Source organism: Jatropha curcas, chromosome 10 (genome assembly GCF_041381405.1).
Source record: "Jatropha curcas cultivar XTBG-Jc1 chromosome 10, XTBG_Jcur_1.0, whole genome shotgun sequence".
Taxonomy (NCBI): Eukaryota; Viridiplantae; Streptophyta; class Magnoliopsida; order Malpighiales; family Euphorbiaceae; genus Jatropha; species Jatropha curcas.
The window spans coordinates 24,889,669-24,910,292 of NC_143160.1; the positions used below are offsets into that span (position 1 = coordinate 24,889,669).

The window sequence follows — 20,624 nt, forward strand, 5'->3', positions numbered from 1 at the left end:
AACAGGTAGAAGAATTATTGAAGAAGGGACATATCCAAGAGAGCATCAGCCCTTGTGGTGTTCTGCCCTATTGGTACCAGAGAAGGATGGGACTTGGAGAATGTGTGTGGATAGTCGAGCCGTCAGCAAGATCACGGTGCAATATCGATTCCCTATTCCTCGCTAGAGGACATGAGGGACCAACTGTCAGGTTCTACAGTGTTTTCTAAAATCGATCTTCGCAACGGGTATCATCAAATTCAAATCAAAGAGGGAGACGAATGGAAGACTCCTTCAAGACCAAAGAAGGATTATATAAGTGGTTGTGCTCATGCGACTTATGACTCAGGTTTTGCGTCCTTTCTTGCACAAATTTGTGGTTGTTTATTTTGATGATTACTTAATTTTCAGTCGCAGTGAGGAATAACACCTTTGGCACCTTCGACAGGTGTTGGATGCTTTGTAGAAAAATGAGTTGTACATCAACTTGAAGAAGTGCAATTTTATGACAGAGCGAATTTTGTTTCATGGCTATATTGTTAGCTCGGAAGGAATTCATGTTGATGACAGAAAAATTGAGGCCATCCAAAACTGGCATATTCCCAAAAACATCACTGAAGTTCGCAGTTTTCATGGTCTTGCTACTTTCCATAGGCGGTTCATCAGGAACTTTAGTAGCATTGTCGCTCCTATCATCGATTATTTGAAGAAAGAGAGAGTTCGTCATTTTGTATGAACCGAAGCTGCAAACAAAAGCTTTGAAGAGATCAAACATAAACTTAATTCCGCCCCTATTCATGCTTTACCTAATTTTGATAAACTGTTTGAGGTTGATTGTGATGCTTGTGGGATTGGAATTGGTGGTGTTTTGACTCAAACTGGAAAGCCTATTACATTCTTCAGTGAGAAATTGAATGAAGTTAGGCAGAAATGGTCCACTTATGAGAAAGAATTGTATGCAGTTTTCCAAACCTTCAAAACTTGGGAACATTACTTGTTGAGCGTGAGTTCATTATTTACACTGATCATCAAGCTTTAACTCATTTTCAAACTCAAAAGAAAGTGAGCAATATGCATCCGCGTTGGGCAACTTAATGTGGTGCTTTTCATTATGTCATTAAGCACAAATCGGGCACTTGTAATACAGTTGCCGATGCTTTGAGTAGGAGAGCAGCCTTGTTGATTACAATTAGTTTCTTAAAGATATGTATGCCTCAGATGAAGATTTTGCTATCACATATGCAAAAATTGTTGCTAAATAGCCTACCAATGGTTTCTTGGTTCATGACGGATATTTATTCAAGGAAAGCATATTGTGCATCCCTAAGTCTTCACTATGGGAAAGTTAATCCGAGAAGTACATGGTGGACTTTGTGTTATTTTAGGTCTTATTATATGACCAACCTAAACCCATAAATAGCTTATTTTTGTATCTTTGACATTATTATCTTTTGATCATTATTCCTATCAATAAACTTCTTTCGAGAGTTTAGTTCTCTAATTTATTCGTTGGATCAAATGTTATTGATCAAAACTCCTGACGGAGTATAATAGTTATTTCCATTCACATAACTGTTCTACGTCAGTAAGTATGGACCCCCTTCTCTTTTGCAGAACTTATAGCTCGGGCACACAAATATGAAAAAGTCAATAAACTTCAATGTAGCCGAGGCGCTTGAACTTTTACCAAACGTTTTCCAACTGGGACAAATTATTGAAACACCCTCTGAAATCTTAGTAAAATTTTCACTAGAATAGGCGCAAAGTCATAATACTCGATGTTCATTCTCTTGCCTTTCTCCCACAAAAAAATATGAATGATACTACCAAAGTCCTCCTTATGCAACTACCTGTATCTCGCTATAACCCACTAAGGTAGAAAACAAGAAGCCAACTCGAGCTCTCATACTTAGCCTCTGTCTAGCTATTTTCGTACCGCCCCCGAGCGACTCGAAAAACGTCTCTTTTTATTTTTGATGGAAAGTGATTTTATTATGGACAGTGGTGACAAAACATTTTATTGGATGCGATGCCGATAAATCGGTCTTATAAAACATTTGAGTCGCCACCCATTATTTCGGTAATGGGACCTTTTCCAATTTTATAACAAGATGACTCCATTTTAAACCCGACTTTATTAAAGGCCAAATTATCTAGAAAACTTGTCAGGCGCACCAATGCGGTTCTGGGTAAGGGAATTGGGTACGCCGACCCGTTGGAAGTCGACGGCCGGAAAAATCGGCCTCTTTTAACTTACGATTTCTAATTTATTTTAGTTAGAAAAGCCAGATTATTTATTTACTTAAACCCAACCCAAATGAATCGGACCGAGTTCTTATATGGAAAATTAATTAATCGTCCCAATCAAATCCAATTATTGCATTTAAAATCATTCAAACCATTCAAACCAAAGCAATTAAACCAAATAAATAAAAGACCTGCTCTTGCCTTATGATTAAAGGCAGGCCACAAACCGAACCTAAGAATACATTCTACCCGATTCGAAATTAAACCCAAAAACCAAAAACCCAAAAATCATGCATAACTACATTTTAATATTCTAAACTTAATTAAATTGCAATCTGTTCATAATTGGTCATTTTCGGATTTATTGAAGAAATTAACTCTGGAAGCTTAGAACAGTTGTGTCACACAGCTAACAGTTGCGTCTCCCAGCTGTTCCTGGATTAACAGTTGCATGACGCAGCTGTTCTGGCCCAAGCTCGTTTTCAAATGCTTTATTTAGATCATTTTTTATTTAAATGTGATATAAGGACATATAAAATGGCCAAATATGAACATAATACAATTTAAAGAAGCTTAAATTACTAAAACCACAAAAAGTATGTAAAACATACAAAAAATGTTAAAGAAATTACCTAATCCTCAGATTGAGGATTGTTAATGGATCAAATGTCTTAACAAGTGATAGTTAAGATCTCCCATAAGCTTAGTTTCCAAGGATTCAAGTGTTCTTTGTTTACCTTTTGTTATTTTCTCTCTTTTTATGGTTTGATTCACCTAAAATTGATATCTAATGGCAATTTTCCTTCAAATCAACTCACAAGAGTTTCTGGAGGAGAATGTGGCCGCAGGGTGTGTTTTTTAGGGTTTCAAAAATCGTCCTTCAAAAGTGAGAAAGAGATCTATTTATAGAAGTAGGTCAGAGCATAGATGCGTGACGCAGCTTACTTGCTGTACCAGAGCTATATGTCGTTTAATACAAAAACGTCATGTAGTCTAACATAGTTGCGTGACGCAGCTATAGCTGTGTGAAGCAGCTATGACCCAGTCAAAGACTTAACATCTTTTTTTTAATTTAAATCCTTGGATTAAAAGACTTCTAGATAGCATTAACCCATTCGTTCCACATCCTCGTATCATCATTGGATCAGGCGGGGGCATAAAGACACGCGTCAACAGTTTGCCCCCCCCACTTTATCATTAATTGTATAAACAATTAATGTTAAAGTGGTCTATTGACGCGCCTTCAATCTTGGGTTGGATGGTATGTTTGTCTTGATCATCTGGTCACGTCCAAAGCTCAGTCTGATCGGCTTTGTTGGATCCAGTCGGATCAGTAATGATCTCCAAAACTCGGTCTGATTGGTTTTGAAGATACCTCCTCAGCTCAGTTTAATCGACTTTTAGAGGGTTTGAATTGACCTGAAGGCTCCAGTCAGACTACATCAGCGTTCTAAGCATCGGCAGTCATCTGGCCACGTCCAAGGTTCTGTTGAGATCATCTGGCCACGAACAAAGCTCAGTCTAATCGGCTTTGTTGGCTCCAGTCGGATCTGTGATCATCTTCAAAGCTCGGTCTAATTAGCTTTGAAGTCACCTCCGAAGCTCGATCTAATTGGCTCGAAGGATTTGAATTGACCTGAAGGTTCCAGTCGGACTACATCAGTGTTCTAAGCATCAGCGGTCATCTAGCCACATCCAGGGTTCTGTTGAAAAGAGCGATTTCTGTGTACAAACAGATCTCGCCTTGTCCTGATCAGTTTCACAATACACCATCACTTAATCAGGATTGGAATCCAAACAGCTTCGCAATGCACCATCACTGCTTGGTGGGATTAAACGGCTTTGAGAAATCATCACCGGTTGACCTGAAAATATTTTCAAGAGAAAAGAAAGAACAATTTCTGTGTACAAACAGATCTCGCCTTTATTAAATGTTGGAGCATCATATGCTCCCATGCATCAATAATCATAAACTTTGAAATTTGAAATTTTGCATCAGGGCAAAAGATTTTATTTTTGCCCCCAGTCTGGAATTCCATCCCGAGACCAAAAATATTATCTTTTAAGCAAACTGTGAAAACTTTATTTTCTATCCATTGCAAAGCAAAAATGTTGCTAAATTTTTCTAGCAAAAATTTTGTTAAATTTTTCTAGGCCTAAATTTTCAGGTATACCCTTCCTGATGCGATGTTGAAAGAAAACTCACCTGAGGGTAATTTGGTGGGTGTGATGAGTTTGACCCCTATGTGGCGAGTAGACGGAATTTATTTGCAGTATACGAGCTGCACACCGACTCCAAATTGCCTGAATAAGCCAACTTGGGCTTTGATGGATTCTTGACGGACTTGGGCGCTTTATTTGGATGCCAAATGCCCATCTGTTGTATCTCCGGATGCTTCCACCGCTATTTTTCTATTTGATTCCTGTTTTCTGCACTTAGAGACAGCAAAAGACAGCAAATCTTTTCTTTCAAAATTTTTTGCTTGATTAGCATTTGGGCCTCCTGCCCTTGGATTAAGAAATGAAAGCACATTAAAGTGGATTTTTTTTTTTTTTTTTTTTAACTGAGGACAGAAACTTACATTATTGACAAACAATGGGGTGACCATTTTATCACCTGCAATATTCAAACAGATAAAATATGCAACTTCCTCATGTATGCACGAACCTATTTAAGTGCTAGGGATTTTTATTCATGGTTTTTCTTTATCGATCCTTCCAAGGAAACCACTGAGAAAATAGTGTTTGACCTCCTGATCACCGTCTAAAAGAATCCAATGCTCAAGCAGGATCAACAACCAAAACATCTTCAAAAGCCAATTTTTGACCAAATAAGCAGAGAGCAAGGTCTTGTAATCAACAATCATACCCTAGAAAAAAGGGAAGAAAAATCTGAAAATCAAGCTCTTTGTGGATCTTACTTCTTTCAACATCATACAGAAGTAGAGAGTAACTACTTTAATAAAATAGTCATTTATTCTAACTACTCATTCGCCTATTCTCCTTCTAGTCAGGTTGATGGCATTGAGCAACCGGTCGCAAGTATGTCACGAATGCATGGCATAGATCTCGCATTTAAGGTAAGCACCATGCGTTAATCTCAAAAGATTTTTTTTTCTTATTATTATATTTGTTATTTATAGACTCTAACTTTTGCCTAGGCCACCCTTTACAATTTTTCAACCTAGCGAGCTCATTTCTTGCCTAGGTCGCCCTTTTGGGTTTTCAACCTAGCCCCTTTTTTTTTCTTTTTTCTTTTTTTTTTTAACTTTTTTTTTTAATGATCGAAATCATCATCTCAGATATAGAACCTTTTTCTCTGGTCTTGATTAACGATCCGATTAAAAGGCTTCCCTTCCGTAGTGACCAATTCGGCGGTACATTTGGCCAACAGTTTCTGAATTCTGAACAATCTATGCCAGTTGGGCCTGAATTTCCCTCTAGGATGACGTCTGCTCGGAAATGAAAACCATTGTCTGTAACTATGTGATGAGAAGCACCATAGCGACAGAAAATGTTCCTAGCCACCTGTTTGGCAGTCAATGAATAAAACAGACTTTTTGAAAAACTCACTTTCGGCCTCTTTTTTCTCTTTATTATTTTTTCTTTTTTTTTAACTAACATTTTATATTTTTTTCTATTTCATCATCATTTTTTCTCTTTTTCCTCTTTTTTTGTCCGTAATGGAATAACATCCCATTCTTGCAACACTTGTCGATCAGAACATCTATATGTGGGAGAGGGAAGTCATTTTTGGGCGAGGCTTTGTTTAAATCTCTGTAGTCGACACAGACTCTTAGTCTCCCATCCTCCTTGAGCGCAGGGACTATGTTTGCTAACCACTCAGGGTAATGCACTACCTTCAAGAAACCTGCATCTAGCTGCTTCTGAACCTCAGTCTTCATCTTGTCTTGCCACTCTGGTCTGACCCGTCTTCTTTTTCGCTTTACTGGCTTGATGTTCTGATCGGTAGGGATGACATGCTCTGTAATTGACTTATTGACCCCCAGTATATCAGCATAACTCCAGGCGAAAACTTCTGAATTCCTCTTGAGACATTCTTGGAGATCGTTTCTGAGCTCAAGCTTAAAGTCTGATCTGATTTCGATTATTTTGGGATTTTCAGCGATGCTTAGGTTAAATGCAAAATGATGCAATGCATTTATGCCAAATATGCGTGTGGTATAATCAATTCCATGAACATAACAATCAGGAGAAACAAGAAAATAAGTAATCCAAATTCACTCCCATTGATTGAAATAGTAAAGGAAATCCATCCATATTGTTCTCAAAGCAACATTCAGAAAAATAAAAAACAGGACTAAGAGCTTGTTCAATACACTCATCACAACTAACTTTAATGGTTTCTGGGCATCAGCTTACTATGCTCAGAAGGCTTGGTGATCTTCCCACTATCTATCAAATCTTGTATATCATGTCTGAGCCTGAAGCAATCATCAGTAGAATGGCCTTTGCATTGATGGTACTCACAACCCCGGTCCACAAACCTACCTCGAATAGGCCTAGACGGATCAATTGGTAATTTTGATAGCACACCATTCTTGATGCATGACCTCATAACCGTGCTTAAAGGTCTACCTAGATCAGTGAATTCCCTTCTCATTCTCTCATTAACAGCTCCAACTGTATCGCTACTCCCCGACTAGTTTGTAGCAGCATTATCAGCATTTCTATTCTGATCACCATAGGAAGACCGGTAGTTACCAAACCCCCAGCTTTTCTTCTTCTCTTCTTTGTATAGCTCTTCAATATTCAAGCCAGCCCTTTGTACCAGAGAAAAGTCGGTGAGGGGCTGAACCAGCATCCTCTCCTTAAAGTAAGGTAACAGACTTCGACTAAAAATCCTGATCAGCTCTTTATCCTTTGGCCTTGTCTAGACCATGAACAACTTTGTCCTCCATCTTTTGTAGTACTCGGAGAAGCTTTCATCCTTCCCTTGCCTTAAGCTCTCCAAATCACGAAGACCAAACTCATCACTGTCATCAGTTTTAAAGTGCTTGAGAAAAGCAGTCTGAAGCTTGACCCAATCTCTCTGTATCTCCATCTCCAAACTGTCATACCATCTCCTATAGCTCTTGTGCAATGTCTGAGGAAATGCCCGTAATACATCCTCTTCATCATACTGGTTCATTTGGGCAACACGAATGAACTCAGACAAATGGGACCTCGGGTCATTATCCCCTTCAAATAAGGTATGTTTGAAGGTCTTGGAAGAAGTAGAGCTTGTGGGCTTTAAGACATATTCAGCCACATGGAAATTGGAGACTGGATCCTTTTCTTTCGAAACAGACATCTTCTCCACCTTATCCTTTAATTCTGCTAACTGCTTAATCAGATCGTTCTCAACCGGAGCAGCATTACCAGCTGATGCTTGGTTACCCAAAATGGGTTCTGGAGTCTCCCTTTCCTCAACTACAGGGGAAGATGTTTGATTACTTGAAGAAGGAGGAACCTGATTCTGTGCCCTCTCTTGAGCCAAAACAGTGGCTATTATATCAGTTATAGCCCTTAACTGGGTCGGAGAAAAACCAGTCTCATTCACATTACCGTCAGCCATCTCAACTATTATCGGATCTAAATCAGGAATCGAATCAGACGAACTTGAATTGACCACAGAACCAACGGAGCACGCTCGGGGATTGGGGACACTCTAACCAGACATTGACCAGGCTGTCGGCGCTAAACTCTCGAAGTGATTTCCTGGGACGGATCAATTTTGGCTGACAGATAAAAGGACCTAAGTTAAAGAGGGTTCTGCATGTATGCATGAAGAATAGAGGCACATAGGATGAGAAATGCAAGTCTAATGTGCTAATAACCAGCATGGAAATAAGATCTCATTTTCGACGACTGGACCTAAAATTCGGCATGAATAACATAGCAATAATTTACTTTGTACTTAAACATTTCCGGCATTATCCGTCGTCGACCGTTCCTTTTGGATTTTACAGTCGGCTATTTTCTCTCGAGTCCCTAAATTTTGCCTTAGAATGAAAGAATTTCCAAGCAGGATATTTCTCATTATTTTTGTTTTTGTGTCCTTACTTTTTGCCTTGGAACAGATGGTCCCAAGCAGGATCTCATTTTGATTAATTACAAATTTTGCAACCTCACGCTTACTTTTAAATAATGCAAGAAATGTGAAAATTCAAAGGAATCGCAACCCCCTTATAACTCCCTTTTCTTTTGGGTATTAATTCACTATAAACGATTGCATTATGTTATTCAAGACGAATTAGAGGTCCACTCTCAAAATCAAGGTCAAACGTCCATACCGAAAGTTAGCCCTTATTAATGCATGGCTGAAACGAAAAACAATATGTGATGCATGAATGTCACAGCATATGAACAGTTTATAACACGCAGGGGATGGGAGTTGGGAAATGCATGCCTTCCAACCTTATCTCTCCCACACACGAGTTCCGTTGGTAAAAATTTCGACATCTGTTTCCTAGGATTTGGTCTAATCTCGACAACCAGCAGGGGGTCTTGAGATTGGCGAAATAAACTCTCAGAATGAATGCGACAGAACAACAGCAAACATACTCAGGTTTTCCTTACGGGGAAGTGACTAAGGCTTTCAACTACATGCATGGGCTTTGGTCCATTGGGCTTACAAAGTTCGGGTTCTGCAAACAAGATTCGAGCTTTCACGTGGGCCTACTCCTTTTGACATACCTTTAAAGGTACTGGGCTTGTGGTTGGTAAAATTACTAATTCTCGGGTGGATGTGCCTAAAACGCAAGGTTTAGGCTGGATCCACCTTCAAAGTCAACAATGATACCGAGGGATAATTTGGGTAGAAAGTGGTGAGAAGAGAGAAATGCAGTATGAATGCAAGAACTTAGAAAAAAATAAAGGAAAGCAAATAAACAAATAAGGACGATTAAAGAATTTCCCGACGGCTTTCTAACCAATTTTATTTCCATTTTTAGAAAACGTAGATTTTTAGAGTTAATTCCTAATTGCAACCGACTAGTTATTAAAAAAATAACCGGGGATTAGTGGATGCATTCCCCAGCAGAGTCGCCAATCTGTTTTCGTACCGCCCCCGAGCGACCCGAAAAACGTCTCTTTTTATTTTTGATGGAAAGTGATTTTATTATGGACAGTGGTGACAAAACATTTTATTGGATGCGATGCCGATAAATCGGTCTTATAAAACATTTGAGTCGCCACCCATTATTTCGATAATAGGACCTTTTCCAATTTTATAACAAAATGACTCCATTTTAAACCCGACTTTATTAAAGGCCAAATTATCTAGAAAACTGGTCAGGCGCACCAATGCGGTTCTAGGTAAGGGAATTGGGTACGCCTTCCCGTTGGAAGCCAACGCCTGGAAAAACTGGCCTCTTTTAACCTACGATTTCTAATTTATTTTAGTTAGAAAAGCCAAATTATTTATTTACTTAAACCCAACCCAAATGAATCGGACCGAGTTCTTATATGGAAAATTAATTAATCGTCCCAATCAAATCCAATTATTGCATTGAAAAATCATTCAAACCATTCAAACCACAGCAATTAAACCAAATAAGTAAAAGACCCACTCTTGCCTTATGGTTAAAGGCGGGCCACAAACCGAACCTAAGAATACATTCTACCCGATTCGAAATTAAACCCAAAAACCAAAAACCCAAAAATCATGCATAATTACATTTTAATATTTTAAACTTAATTAAATTGCAATCTGTTCATAATTGGTCATTTTCGGATTTATTGAAGAAATTAACTCTGGAAGCTTAGAACAGTTGTGTCACACAGCTAACAGTTGCGTCACCCAGCTGTTCCTGATGAACAGTTGCGTGACGCAGCTGTTCTTGGATGAACAGTTGCGTGAGGCAGCTGTTCTGGCCCAAGCTCATTTTCAAACACTTTATTTAGATCATTTTTTATTTAAATGTGATTTAAGGACATATAAAATGGCCAAATATGAACATAATACAATTTAAAGAAGCTTAAATTACTAAAACCACAAAAAGTATGTAAAACATACAAAAAATGTTAAAGAAATTACCTAATCCTCAGATTGAGGATTGTGAATGGATCAAATGTCTTAAAAAGTGATAGTTAAGATCTCCCAAAAGCTTGGTTTCCAAGGATTCAAGTTTTCTTTGTTTATCTTTTGTTATTTTCTCTCTTTTTATGGTTTGATTCACCTAAAATTGATATCTAATGGCAATTTTCCTTCAAATCAACTCATAAGAGTTTCTGGAGGAGAATGTGGCCGTAGGGTGTGTTTTTTAGGGTTTTAAAAATCGTCCTTCAAAAGTGAGAAAGAGATCTATTTATAGAAGTAGGTTAGAGGATAGATGCGTGACGCAGCTATAGCTGCGTGACGCAGCTTACTTGCTGTACCAGAGCTACATGTCGTTTAATACAAAAACGTCATGTAATCTAACATAGCTGCGTGACGCAGCTATGACCCACTCGAAGACTTAACATCTTCTTTTTTAATTTAAATCCTTGGATTAAAAGACTTCTAGATAGCATTAACACATTCGTTCCACATCCTCATATCATCATTGGATTAGGCGGGGGCATAAAGACACGCGTCAACACTAGCTTGACCTTGGATCCCTTTTGGTCCTTACATTAACTCATGCCAAAATCAGTCATCTTTCGTACTTTTCATAAATTGTATTTTTTTTTTAAATATTCGTTTATCATTTATGCATATACATTATGCATTATCATCTTACAATTATTACTGCTTACTAGAAATGCAAAAAATAAAGGAACAGAAATTATCGTCAACATTTGTATTCTTGCGTAAAGGTCTTAGTCTTAGCATCTTACTCCTATTACTCCTCATGGATAGCCAAGTTACTTAGGGAAGCACCTAGCATAGCGATCGCCTGATGAGCCACATCATAAGTATGATATACACAACATGCAGGAAATTGCAACATGAAAATAAATAAAAAAAACCCATCACTTAGATGATCATTTATGGTAAGTGAGTTAAGAAAAACTCATCACTTAAAAGATAATTTCTTATAAGCGAAATTAATCAAAATAAATCAATCACTTAGAAGATCCTTTTTTATAAGTGAATCTAAGAATAATTGAAGATCAGACATTCATCTCAATCATATCTAAGATTCACTAAATTTATCTCTAACTGGAAGAAATCTCCTATGGACATCAATCACTCGTTAATCTATCATTAGGCTCTCGCCTTCAATCAATTATTAGGCTCTCGCCTACGGCCAATCAATTAGCAACTGAAAATGATCCATTTACTCACATCAATGAGCTCTCACCAAAACATGAAGACTATTTATAGGATGTACCAAAATGGAGGGATGAAGTAATAAATTAAGTAAAATCTAAGAACTAAATAGTACTTTTCTCTAAAAAAGAAAACACACATTTATTGATTCATTGACCAATAATAAGAACAATTATTGATTATCAAATATCAATTTTCGACATTGCCTACCACTAGTACCAGATCGATAACTACCACAATATATCATTCGTATGTATATTTTTCATTATATTGAACAATAAAATTTTGAAACAAGAAGTTTTTATTGTTTAAAATATTTTTACAAAAATCTTAAAAAATTAAATATTTTTATTTTTTAAACTAATTTTCAATATTGCAAACAAAAAATAGAAAATGAGTTAGTTAAAAAAATATTTATGAAAATATCCAAAAAAGCAAATAATTTTGCGGAGAAAAATGAGATTTAGTTTAATTTTTCTATTTAGGATTTAATTTGGTTTTCTAATGTAGGGGAGATTATATTTTTCCCATTTAACTAAGAAATTACTTACATGAATTGCTTTACATTCTTATTGTATACATACTTTTTTATGAACCACATGTCTAGTAGGTTAGGATTAAATCCTGCTCGCATTGGGTCAGCTACTAAAAAATAAAGTGCTCCCAGTGAGTATTTGCTCCATCCTTAAGGATCAGACTCTCGACCTCACTTAAAGGAGAAAGGTTTCGACAATTACATAGCATAAAATTTAATAAGGGAGTACAATGAAAATATATACTTCACAAAAATCATATACATAAAATAAATATAATCAATAAGAATTCCTTGTAAATAAATGTAACGCCTCATTTTTTTTCCTATGTTTTAATAGTAGTTTACTGGTCTGTGAATAGTACCACCGGTCCGGAAGTTGGTATTATTTTTGGTCCGAAAAATTACTATTTATGTTTTATATTTTATTTAACATTTTTGGAGCATGTATGCATGGTTTTTATGGGTAGAAAGTAAGTAAGGAATATTTTTGGAGAATTTAGATACTTAGTGAATAGTGAATTATGGTGTTATATTAAGTAAGGAAATTTGAGCAATTATTTTTTTTATGGAGGAAAATTGAGGAATTATTTTTATGGAATAAATTAGAGACTTTTATGGAGATAAATAATATTTTGAAGGAATTTAATTGGAGAATATTTGGAGAGAAGACCAAAATACCCTCCAATTTGGAGAAAAGACCAAAATACCCCCTTAGTTGCTTTAATAAAGCAACTATCAATTATTGAGCACCAACTTTTGCCTTCTTCTTCTCCATACACGTTTCCTTCTTCTCCTTCTTCTTCTCCTTCTTCTTCTTCTTCTTCTTCATTTTCTTCAATTCCTACTTAGTAAACACCCATCCAACTTGATTTAAGGCATAAATCTTAGAGAGTGAAGCTAGAGAAGTAATCTTTGGTGACTAATTTCAAGGAATTTGGTGATTTTCCTACTTGGGTCAAGTAAGTGATTTTATGATAAGTGAATTATTTTTGGATTTAGAGTTGTCTTTTAGCATATACATGCTTAACCATGCTCCAATTACTTCTTTTCTTTGTTTTCTTTGTTTGATTTTGAGTTTCTTCCATGTAGAGGGTGGAGAGCCTTCTAATAAGGATAAAGGCAAGACCAAAGCTTGAGAAGCTTTGATTAAAGCTTGTTAAAGCTTGTTTTGAAGGTTAGTGTTCATAAACACACTTACCTTACTCAAATTTTGATTTTGTGCCTTTATGCTATTATGTGTATGTTTTGAGATTTTGTATGAAATGATTGGTTTGTTGAATTTTGGTTGCCATTACATGCTCTTGGATGATGTTTGATGAGTATTTATGTTGTGGTAGACATTTCTACCTTGTATCTTTGTGGTTCATGTTCCTTTCATGGCTCAAGTAAACTGAATTTGGGAAAAACGAGATTTTGAGTGAGATTTAGGACCATTGTTCGGTCATTTATAGTTTCCATTTGTGTCTGAGTCCTTCATAAAAGTTGTAGTGCTATCTCTTAGCTTTCCAACCCATCCTCTTGTGTCCAATTTGGAGATATATAACTCAACTTATGGCTAAAACACCCAAACTGACTCTGTTTGTGTCGGGCCACATGCATCACTGACTTTAGTGCCCATTTTGACCACTATAATGACAAGATTAGGTTCTGAGTTCTTCATAAAAGTTGTTTCCCTGTGTCTTGAGAATTCTCTCGTTCTGAATTGGTTTAATTTGAGTGTGGGGTTTAGTAGGAATTCAAGAAACAATGGACTTGGTTCTGCTGAATCAGGTCTGGTCTGTCAGTCTGTGTTCCTAGCTTTGTTTTGTTATCTTCCATATTGATCTGGGCTGTGATCCCTTCATAACATTTGTAGGATTTTGTCTTAGCTTTCTAAAAACTCTAATTTCATTTAATTTGGAGACCCATAGCTCCGGTTATGTTTTAAAAACACAGCAAAGGTCCATGTTATTTTTATGCTGGAAATTTTCTATGTTAAGTCATTTTGTTTAAGTATGAGAATTTTTATGAATTACTTAAGTTTAAATTAAGTTTTTATTATGAGAAGACTAAAGAAAATGAATTTTATGAGAAATGTTTTTGGGCTCTAATATACTTGGTGTGAATTTGATGCATGATTTGATTTTATTATGTATGATGAGCATGCTCGGCATTTGATGCCATTATGATAAGAAGCTATGATCATATGCTAGGCACGTGGGTGTCTTATGTTAGGACGGACGCGCTCTATATGTTATGAAAAGGTTGGCGACCTAAGGCCATTATGAATAAGCTATGAAAACTTATCTGTTTCTTTTTCTCCTAAGTGTATGTGAGCCCTTATACAATATTTTTAAGGAAGTGAAATAAATGAGATCACATTATGTTAATAACTCTTAATTTACCACAACTTATTTATGATATCAAATGAATTTCTAAAGCATGATGTGTTGGTGTGCATATGTACTGCATGTTCAAATTTAATGATTTGATGTATATAAATGATTGTTTTTAAGTATGTTGTCATCACAACATTGGTTTGTTGTGTTTTATGAGCACCACTGAGTTTTATACTCAGCGCGTTGATTTTATCACGCGCAGGTTGGAAATTGTGCTTGCTGCTTAAAGACCTGAAGAGTAGCATCAGAGTTGAAGAGATCCTTTGGTAGTTGATTAGTATTTTATGTAACTAAAAATTTTGGCATGTATAACGATTACATTTTTGGAGACTGTATTATTTCATTTATAACTTAAGCATGTTATTGTAAATTATTTTGGTGTATATATATTGGGAGATAAACTTGGACTTATTTAATGGTTACAGCATTAGAAGTTGATATATTTAAATGAATGTATTGAAGTGATGAATATTATAATGTTATTGAGGAACTATGGAGTTATGAAATTATAGAAGTGCTATTGTGTTGTTATTTGAGTTTGATGGGGTTTGGAGTTTGAATTTGGGAGTGCTTTGTATTCATATGTTTGGCAACTTCTATTTTTAGGGGAAACTCTTGAAGTTTTTCTGTAGGATTCTCCCAAATCATTTTCAAAACAGAATACTATTACTTGCTAAACTTGTGAATACTAAGTCACTTCTAATTCATAATATGATTGTTTGATTTATATGTAGGTTAGGACGGTGCCTCCGGCACCGAATGTGGCATCCACCGTCGGGTCTTTTGGGATCAGGCGGCGGGTGTTACAATAAAAAATAATTAGTTACAATTAAATTACAATATCCTCGTCTATTTTTCATTGATTGAAATGTATTTATAATAACTTCATTGTCAACTCTTATAAATATATCTCTTTCAAATGTAAGTCACCAAAAAATCATTCAGTAACTCATCACTCATTCTATTACAAAGTGAATTTCTAATGAGTTTCATTGCAGAATGACAATTTGAATAACAAATACACTCAAGGAAAAATAATATGCCTTCTTGTAGTAACTATTTTCTTTGCAAGGCCTTCGATTCCACTTACTTCTCAAAGATAAAGTTTTCAAGTTGAGGTTCAAGTTCAATTAAAGTAACATGAGAAAATTTAGATGGATAAAACTTTGCAAGTTCAATCAATTTATCCATATTAAATACAAAAAATAAGTCTTTAGGATTAAGACACGCCATACATAAAAGCAAATTTGTATTAACTTCATTACATTGATTATTAAATTCTTGAAACTGCATATCAATCATAAAATAATATAGCTTCGCACGATGATGATGAAGATTTGTCATTTCTTCACTTCTAAGCCTTGATCTCCTTCTAGCTACATAAACATCTTCCATATCTATTACACTTATATTGTATTTACTAGAAAACTCCAACACCTCAAGTAATAAAGATTTGTAATCATCATCTTTGATTACTTATAATAATATTTTAAACTTAAACCAAATTTATAGCATTTACTAAAATATATACTTCACAAAAATCATACACATAAAATAAATATAATCAACAAGAACAAGAGATAACTTGTGATTCCCAAAATTTTTCTCATAAGATGCAATATAAAAATAAATTCAAATTGATTTAAAATATCTATCAAATGCATCCTTGCATTAAAAAATAACGAAAACATACTATAAATGCATTAAACCTGCAATGATGCTCAATCTTTGATGTTCTGATTGTTTTCAAAAAGACACTTCAGTATGTTGAGTTTGGTCTGTTAAATCTCGACAAGCTAATCAACATTTATTATGATCACTAGTATGGTTTTCTAATTGTTCTCTTAATCTTCCTTTCTTATGCCAAATAGTAAAACATTCACATACAAAAGCATCATGACCTTTCATTATGTCTGAATAAAAAAAGATAAGACATACTATAGATGCATTTAACCTACAATGATGCTCAATCTTTGACTATTTTGATTGCTTTCAAAAAGACAATTCAATATGTTGAGTTTGATATATTAAATCTCGACAATCTAATCGAAATTTATTATGATCACTAGTATGTTTTCTAAATGTTCTCTCAATCTTTATTTCTTATGCAAAGTAGTAAAACATTCACATACAAAAGCATCACGACCTTTCATTATGTCCAGATAAAAAAAGATAATAATATAAACAATATGCAACATCTTTTTCACCAACTAATGAATTCATCAAAAAAAGATGCAATAAACTCCATTTTCAATCTCCATCTATTGTACGAGGAAATTTATGACGGCGTTGTTAACACGGACTATTTAGTAAGTAAGCTCTGCGTATTTGATCCATAATATTAGGTGGATATGTCATTATATTAGGTCGCACCCTGGATCAGAAGGAATGTTTTTTTTTTTTTAAATATAATTTATTAATAATAATATCAAGAATAAGCTTATAGACCAGACATAGTACTTTAATATTAGTAGCTAATAGAGTTTGCTGATCTTTTTAACAAAACAAATGAATTCATATCAATCAGAAGGAATGTTTTCTATATCAAGCTCATGATCTTTAATGATGACTTAAGTGGTGCTAGTTAAACATGTTGATTAATTGATAATGATGGAGATTCTGTAACAGTGGCTTTTTTTTTTTTTTAGAGTACTATTCCATAACTACATAAATAAAAATATTGTTATAGATACAATTAAAAATACAAAAGTTCTATTTTGGAATACTAATTAATTTATTAAACACCTAGAATTAGAATATGTAATTGATTTTTTAGTTTTGTTAAAAAAATATGTAAATTCCAAAGCGTTGAAAAACTAAAATTAATATTTATAGGTTTTAGTTAGTAATAAGAGTAAACATTGTAATATATATATATATATATATATATATATATATATATATATATATATATATATATATATATATAACTTTATAACATTTTATGAGTTTAATTTACAAATATTGATTGTAAAATCGTATCAATGAAACAATTATATTATTTTATATTTTATCCACTATTGTATCATCATGTGAATATATGTTTAAACTGAAAATGATGGACTTATGGACTGATGACATCAAGCTTTTATAAAGAATGCATATTTAGAATATTTTTTAATTAGCAAAAATAAATTTTATTAATTTTATTAATTTTATTTATATATAATGCACTTAACATTAACAAGCAAAAAGAAATCATATCTGTGGGTCCCGTATATGTATGGCACAACCAAAGAGGGGGGTGAATTGGATTTTAAAAAAAAATTAAGTATAACTTTCAAAAACAAAAAATCAGAATTATGTTGCAGCGGAAATAGAATATGTTTGTGAGAATAAGTTATCAAGATTAGAACTTCCTCAGAAAGCTTAATGTAGAAATTAGAAAAATTTTGTAAAGAGCAGCTATTGATTAGAACTACTTCAAAAATCTTAATCAATTTCAAAAACACTTTATGAAGGAAAGTTATCACGTTTAGAACTACTTCATAAAGCTTAGACAATCATTAAAGATTCTGTGAAAGACAGTTATTGAATTTTAGAACTGCTTCACCAAGCTTTAAGTAAACTTAAAAAACTGATAAAAACTCAACTTCTGATATATACTAAATATAGAAGAACAGATTAGAACTTAGTATAATTACAATGCTGAATTCCAGAGTTCTAATATTCAATAAAGATAAAGCTTATTCGAGTTTATAACAATAAAACTATTAACAACTTCGCATTGCTAAAAGATTAACAGAAGTGTAAGTAAAATGTAATCAAGCAGAACTTCAGAAAATAAAAAGATAAACTCAGCGATTTATAGTGATTCCGCACTAACTCGCGTACATCCACTCCTTAAGACTCATCTTGAGATCCTCTACTATGTTATCTCTTTTCAAGGGTAAGAGACAAACCAACAGTACAAGGCAATATATCAACACCTAGATCTACCGTTTGTCCCACTAGATTTTCCAAAGGTTCTAGTCAACGTCAACCCTTTCTGTTTTTGCAGAGAACAGAAACTCAAATCAAGACATTAGAATCCTACACAAGGAGAAGGTCGCTGGATAACCTATTTCACAATAGCTTTTCGCCTAAGCTATTACACAAAAGTTTTTCAAATAAAAACCTATCTACAACAGATTACAGAATCTATATAGACATAGAGAAATGCAAATATAAGCATAGGAAAAACAGAAATTAAGTTTAGAAAATCGATTTACAGAACAGAACTGTTTTTCAAAAGAAGTTGTTATGAAATTTTCTTTTCTCTTAAAAATGTTTCTTGAAGGCAAAAGACGAAAAGAAATAAGGGGATTGAGAAAGAGCTTTGAGTGATGAAACGTTGAAACAATTAACTCCTACTCTTGTAAAATGAATTACCCAAGTCTTCATAAGAAGAAGACGCCTTTTATAAAGGGATATAGATCCTGTTTTAGAATGTAATCTTTAGCCTTTAAAGAAGAATTTTAACTTTTCAAAACTTTAAAAAATACAGAGATCTTATTGTCAAAAATATTTAGAGTCAAAATCTTTTCTTTTAAGGTAAGCTAATAAAAAAAGATTTTGGACTTTCTTCATAAAACAATTTCCGTAAATAAAAGATATAGAAATATTTTTCAAATATTTTGTTACCAAAAATATTTAAGATGAAATCTTTTTCTTTTAGGTAAGAGAATTAAAATCGAGATTTTGACTTTTAAGGAAATATTTCAAAAATCATTTTTGAGAGAGAGAGAAGAAATACTTTTGTGCTTATAAAGGAATATTCTCTATCCTATAAAAAATCCTAAGATAAAAAAATCTACAATATTCTTCATAGTCTTCAATTAATCTTGGATTTGTAGGAACTTAACTTCTTTTTTAATTTCCATATATATAAATAAATAAATCTGCATAAAACAATATTAGCACAGAATATTAAATTTATTCGTTTTGCATAATCATCAAATTTCAAGATAGAATTGACCCTTGAGCCAACAATCTCCAACTAATAAATAATTTCAAAAACACAATTTCATACCTCCAACAAATAAATTAACAAAGAAAAGAAAAGAGACAGAATTTTATAATCTCAACAATTAAAAAATATAAATATCAAAGAAGAAAAGTTTAAAACAGAAATCTACCTTGGAAGTGTGGATTCCTATGATTGAAAAAAGTAAAAAGGGGCTGTGGGGCTGTGGCTTTGTCTTTGGTGAAAAATCACTCATCCCAACACTAATTGATTGGATACACACACTCGTTTTCTAATATGCTAGCCTTCTCTGTTCTAGTTTATGTACTGTATATGTTTTTCCTTCAAGCAAATTTTTAAGTTTTATATTTATACTAAGCAGGTTCTCACGCTTTGCACGGCTATATTGTATATTTATTTTTAAGACACAAAATATGTGTATTAAATAAATTGCTAAAAAGTTAAAGTGCATGCATAGACACTATGATTCAAATGTATCATGTGAAATTAAAAATTTTTATTCCAACTAATGAGTGAGGTATTTATGCAATAAACTTGAAAGGAAAAAGAATTATGTGTGCAAATGGAAATAAAGAAGCATATTCCTATACAAATATGAAATACTAATGGAAAAAGTAGTGAGAACTTATATCCCCTTAGAATAATAGCTTGAAGTATAAAAATGCATACATAAAAAAATTTGAAAAAAAATTATAAATGGTGAGTAAGATATATAAGTTAATAAATTTGAAAGAACAAAATTAGATAAGAAAAAATACCAAAAGTCCTTGTATTTAGGTTGACGCGTGTTTTTTATGCCCCGCCTGATCCGATGAGGACAAGAGGATGAATGGGTTAATGCTATCTAGAAGCCTTTCAAAAAAAAAAAAAAGGTGCTGCTACAGTATCCGTCTACAAAGTCCGTCTACAGTGTCTGTGCTACAGTAATTGTGCTACAGTAGCTGTACTAGCTGCGCTACAGTGACTGTTCTACTGTGCTACAGTAATTATGCTACAGTATTTTGTGCTAAGTAATTGTGCTACAGTAGCTGTACTAGCTCTGCTACAGTAGCTATACTACCATGCTACAGTGACTGTACTACTCACCCAACCTCTATAAATAGGCCTCTTTCTCACAATTTTCACACACTTCACTTCACAATCTTCAAACTCTAAAAAATAATACTGTACGGTCACATTTCTCTCAAAAAATTCTTGTGAATTAATTTGAAGAGAAATTACCATTAGATATCAATTTTAGGTGAATTAAAATATAAAAAG

At 34.0% G+C, this 20,624-nt stretch overlaps 1 long non-coding RNA gene and 1 pseudogene across 1 annotated transcript; one reads left to right on the forward strand and one right to left on the reverse strand.

Annotated features, from left to right (window-relative positions):
- Nucleotides 1-12,789: 12,789 nt before the first annotated feature.
- Nucleotides 12,790-14,809, forward strand: LOC149493329 (uncharacterized). The gene is made up of 3 exons (XR_016322806.1): nt 12,790-12,979; nt 13,110-13,194; nt 14,601-14,809. It is a non-coding gene; the product is annotated as an uncharacterized LOC149493329 (long non-coding RNA).
- A 392-nt stretch (nt 14,810-15,201) lies between these two features.
- LOC149493330 (uncharacterized) lies at nt 15,202-16,306 on the reverse strand (annotated as a pseudogene).
- Nucleotides 16,307-20,624: the final 4,318 nt, after the last annotated feature.